Source organism: Muscardinus avellanarius, assembly GCF_963383645.1.
Source record: "Muscardinus avellanarius genome assembly, chromosome: 1".
In the NCBI taxonomy this organism is placed as follows: Eukaryota; Metazoa; Chordata; class Mammalia; order Rodentia; family Gliridae; genus Muscardinus; species Muscardinus avellanarius.
In genome coordinates, this window is record NC_137786.1 from 203161476 (window position 1) to 203167518 (window position 6043).

Here is a 6043-nt window from a genome sequence, read left to right on the forward strand (position 1 = left end):
TAATCACCATCACGAGATCCCACCACCAAACAAATTGCGCTGGGCATTAAATTTCAATATTGAAACTGAAAGAGATGCAATCATTGTGTACTGTAATAAGTTACTTCAGGAACCTTTTTATCTGTGTTTGAATGCTCAAATTATGCTTTTATGTTTATAAAAATCATTTGTTATTTCAATAAAATGCTCTAAAATGTAAACAGAAGCTGTCTTTGGGTTTGGGCATTATGGGTGATATATATATATATATATATATATATATATATATATATATATATATATACATACACACACACTTGGGGTATTTTTCTTTGCTTTTACTGTATTTTTAAAATTAAGTGCATGCTATTGCTACAACATGAAAACAACATAGGATTAAAATCCTGTTCATGTGAGCATTTTAATATTTTTCCATTGTGTTTGTATGTGTTAATGTGGCTACATCATTGCTTTACTATATCACAACTGTCTCTTTACTGGTATTATGTTTTTCTCTTCTTTGCTCCATAAAAGTATTTTTAAGCTGCAACAGTCCATTAAAATAGGAAAAAGTTAGTCTTTGTAGATTAGCTCTTTTCACACCTAACAATGACTTTAATTCACTCTGCCTAAATGGACTCAGTGAGTCCATACTTAGGCATCATTACACTAAACAGAGATCAATAGATAATATGCCTCTGGAATGCTACATTGTATGGCATATCTGCTTTTCAAGAAACCCAAAGAATTGCAGGCACAATCAGCTTAGTACGTCACAAAAAAATAAGAAATTGGATGCTTTCCCTAATATGTGAAAGCTAGGGAGAAATGGGTCATAGGTGAAAAAGGAGATACTATAGAGGAGCAAATAAGGCAACCTGAGGGGATGGGAGGGGGGAAGAAGGGAACTCTAAAGCACATGATGTGCTTAAACAAACATATAGATGTCAACCACTAAGCCAAGCGTGGGAAGGAGGGTTGGGGAGGGAATGGGGTGGGGATTGAGTAGGAGCTAACTGGGCTATGTGTGCATGTATATCTACACAAGTTTTGTTTTTATCCTATTATGATTTATGAATACAATGCACCAATAAAAATTTTTAAAAAACACAGAAATTGGATTACCAATAACACCAAAATTATTTACATTTCCTCCAAAATATCAAAAACACAGGGCTAGCAGAACATGGTGGCACATACCGGTAATCCCATTACTAATACAGGAGGATCACAGGTTTAGGAACAGCCTCAGAAAGGTAGCAAGACTCAGTAGCCTAGTGAGACCCTGTTTCCAAACAAAAAATTTAAAAAGCTGGGGTGTACCTTGGAGGTAGATGCCTCTGGGTTCAACTCCCAGTACCACAGGACAAAACAGGAATAAAGGGACAGAGAACAATATCTCAACAGCACTTGGAGGAACCTAGAACATGGGAGTAACAAATGGCTAAGGATGAAAAGACTTAAAAGGAATTAGTAGGCAAAGTCCCAGTCTGATTCTATCCATGCTGTAGTGCCACTCAGAGAAGAGGCATTTTCCTTGTTGTATAGATGAAAACATTGAAGATAACCAGTGAACTGGCCTTCCTTATCTTAGATATTCAGTAAGGAACATCCAGGGCTTACAATTCCAACTCTGTGCAACTCCATGACTTGTAGAAACAGGGCACAGGATACACACGTGCAGGTGTGAGCATTTCTATGTGAGCTGGTGAGAAAGGGCAGCTAGGGGATGGAAAAAGAAGATGCATAAGAGCTGAGATGAGCCACTTCAAAGTTTTATCTACTCCTAAACCATACTGACCCCAAAGAGCCCCTTTCTCTCCTTTCCTTGTGTCAACAGAAAAGCCTACATTATTTTTCTGAATCCTATTGCTTCTCTAGTTTGGGCTATCAAACATGTGTAGGATAAAGAAAGTTCTCAAATAGAAAATAAGTAGATCTTAGAGATTTCAGGTAATTTCTAAACTTTTGGGACTTCTTCTTCTTCTTCTTCTTCTTCTTCTTCTTCTTCTTCTTCTTCTTCTTCTTCCTCTCTCTCTCTCTCTCTCTCTCTCTCTCTCTCTCTCTCTCTCTCTCTCTCTCGTACTAGAGATTGTTCTGAGGGGCATTCTTTGAACTAGACCTACATCCCTATTCATTTCATTTTAACTTTTGAAACACTAAACAAATTTTAAAAAATTTTTTTATCTCACTAATTACTGAGGGTCTCTATAAGTTGTTGAGAATGGCCTTGAACCTGCAATTCTCCCATCTGTGCCTTCTAAGATTAAATGTGTGTACTACCACACCCATCTAGAATATCTTTATTTTAATCACTAAATTCTCTAGAAATAGTTTTGATTTTTCAGCAGTATAAGAAAGTCGGTCTGTTATGGACTGAATAAAAAGGTAGTAAACTTCAAAATGATTTAGAGGGATTTATTGCTCTAAAATGTTTGTAACCAAAGTGTATCAGGATTTAAAATTGGTTAAAAGGTTTGAAACCTAGCCTTGATCTGATAAGTCATTTCATCTTTCTGGACATAAGAATACATATTTAAGATACATGCTTATCCAGAAACATACTGTAAGATCATGGAGTAAATGGGTTTAGAGCTCAGATTTGTAGCCAACCATGCTAAGCATAATAGCACATAATAGACCCCAAGTAATTGAATGGTGCTCTCTAGTTTTCTTAACTGCTCCCTGGCTCCTGGACTCTTTCTAAGGCTTGATGATCCAGAACATTTCTGCTGCAAATGGTAAACTTCAAAAGCCCTAGAAAACCCCATGTACTCCCCAGACCCCACCTCACCTGCATGCAGCCTAGAAAGAAAATGAATCCCACATGGAGAGAAAAGATAGACTTTAAAAAACTAATCCACCAAAGTGAAATTGAACAAATTGTTCTTATGTATGCATAATTTCACCATAACAAAATGCACCATTTTGGGGCTGGGTGTGGTGGCATGTGTTTGTAATCCCAGTACTACAAGAGAGTTGCAGGTTCTTGGCTAGCCTCAGCTATTTAGTGAGGCCATCTGCAACTTAGTGATACCCTGTTTCAAAAGAGAGAATAAAATATAGGGCTGGGGGTATAGTTCAGAGGTGGAATACCTCTGGGTTCAATCCCAAGTACTGAAAAAAAAGAGAAAAAATGCACCATTGTTATGCATGAATAACTACAATGCATCAATACAAATAAATAAATGAAACTTTAAAATCATATATAGCCCAAATAATGTTACATTATCTACATTATTTCATATTTTCATGTTTATTATTTCATGTGCTCTTAGAAATACATCATGATTATTATTACCACTAATTTAAAATTGGGGAAACTGAGGCTCGGAGACATGGTTACTTTTCCAACATTACATGGTGAAAACAGGACTTATGGTTCATGTTGGATTTCCATTCCAAGCTTTCCTCCATGGAATAATAAAAAAAATGTATGTGAGAGTTTTCTTATTAACCCACATGTTAAAGTCCACCGTGAGCTTCCAAAGTGATAGAAGCCAGAATATTGTACTGATAGCTCACATATCTATGTTTATTGCTACCCAATTAACAATAGCCAAAATATGAAACCAGCCTAGGTGTCCATCGATAGATGAATGGGTTATAAAATTATGAGATAGACAACACAATGGAATTCTACTCAGTCATAAGCAAGAACAAAATTATGTCATTTGAAGGAAAATGGATGGAACTAGAAAATATTATTCTAAGTGAAATCAGCCAGTCCCCCAAAATGAAAATCTATATGTTTTCCCTCATATGTTAAAGCTAGGGAGAAATGGAGATACAAAGGGGACTCCAGAAAAAGGAAAAGAAACTCCAGTGGAGAGATGGAGAGGATCTAGGGAAGGGATGCAGGGGGAGGAAGAGAGGCTTGATGAAAGAAAATTCCAAATGATGCTATGTCTATATACAAAGTGATCAATGCCAATCTCAGTACCACATGTAAGGAAAGGGAGGGAGTGAGGTAGGAGTCACAGGGAAGCTCACCAAGTGTTGTGTGCATGCACCACTCTGAACTGCATTATGATGTATGATCACAATGCACCAATAATATTATTTTAAAGCCCACCATGAGCTTGTCCTTAGCTACCAAAAAGAAAACTTAGTGGAGAACCCCATTCTGCACAGTGGTTTTTATTATTCCCTCTACCCTCTCTCCTGGGTGAAAATGAGGCTGGTTCTTTCCTTTTTGACTTAGAAACTCAGTTAAAAGATGCAAAGCCCCAAGGCTGCCCCTCTCTATTTCTCCTCCTATCCAACTGAATGCAATTGATTCTAGTTCAGCTGCCTCGCAAATGAAAACCTTCCACAAAACACAACTAGGAAGAAAATGCAAGTCAATCTGGCAGAGGGCGAAGGCAACAGAAATTCTGTGTCTATGACAAATAGGTTTATGTGATTTCTTGAGGTCTCAAAAGGAAGTAACACCAAAAGCCGATTTTACAACGTGGTCCGCTAGGTGGCAGCACACTCTGCATCTGGCTTCCTGTCTGCTTCCCTGAAGAATTGATCTTGACCCTCTCCAAAGGAAGGGAGTTCATAGAAAAGGCAGGCCTGACTAAAATGGAGCTAATACTTCTTAAGGCTCTCCTGCATGCCTGGTCCTGATATAGGCATTTTAAGATGCATATGTCATTTGATAATTATAATGGCCACTTAAGGTAGATATCCCTGTTTTTGTTATTCATATTAATATAGAGTCATGAAGATTCACTGTATGTCAGACACTATATTAAATCCCCATTTCCTTACTTAGGAAAATGTGTTGAAAAATATAGTATCATTTTATTTTTTATTCACTTGTTTATCTATTGTGCTGGGAATTGAACCCAGGGGCTTGGCTTTTCATTGCTGAGCTACACCCCCAGCCCTATTTTATTTTTAATTTGGAAGCAGTTTTGCTAAGTTGTTGAGGCTGACTTCAAACCTGCAATTTTTCTGTCTCGGCCTCCCAAGTACTGGGATTATAGGCATGTGCCACCAGAAACAGCCTAGGGTATTAATATTAGTCCTCTTTTACAGAGGTATATTATTTGAAAATGATAGATGAATCCAATATTACACAATTATTAAGCCAGGACACTGGAATGTAAACTCAGAGAGTGAGACTTCAGATTCATATATGGGAAAGGCAGAAAACAGAGAGAATATTCTAGCAAGAATAGTATACCTACGTTTGAGGGAGGGATACACAGATCACTCGCAATAATCAGTCAAGTGGAATTTCTCACAGCATGCAAGTGTGTTTCTCGATATTGCCCAAAATGAAGAGGGAAAGGACAAGGAGGGTGTTCTGTTGTCAATTAGTTTTGGAAACAGGGTCTGGTGCGCCCCAAATACTGTCTGGATATGCAGAGTAAAGGATTTGAAAAGTTCTACAATATAAAGACCTGTTTAATCCAGTCTTTTTCATACTTATTTTACTATTGAACCTTTTGTGGTAGAAAACCTAGTGAGATATAAATGTGGAAATTCTGGATTAAGCAAACAAAGTTCCCATTAATGGTGTTAGAAGGCTAGGGAGAGCCAGCTCTTAGCTGCCCAATATGGTGAAAGGGCATTTTGAAATCTTTGTTAAGTTTTAGAGACTAATTTAAAATGTTTAATCAGCTCAGAAAGTTGGACTAAGTGATCTTCATTGAGTGAATTACCTAAAACATCAACCTAATTAAATAAATCAGGCTATCACTTGATATATAACAGGAAAGTCTCTAGAAACCTCAAAAAGGGTAGGGGTTCTGAGAAGGAACTGATTGAAGGATAGAAAATTTCACTTAGGAGAAATTAGTTCAAGTGAGCTATTAGACACAACGGTCACCATAGCCAGCAGCAATGTATTGTATTCTTGAAAACTGCTAAGAGTAGATTTTAATTGTTATTACCACAAAGAAGATGTAAAATTATATAAATTTCAAATCATCACATTGTGTGATATATACAATTTTTATTTATTAATAAATACATTAAAAGACATATGAGGAAACAATCTGATGGAAATTTGATTTTGCAATGCATAACATTTAGTGTTATTTATATAAGGGCCTGGAACAAGGTAATG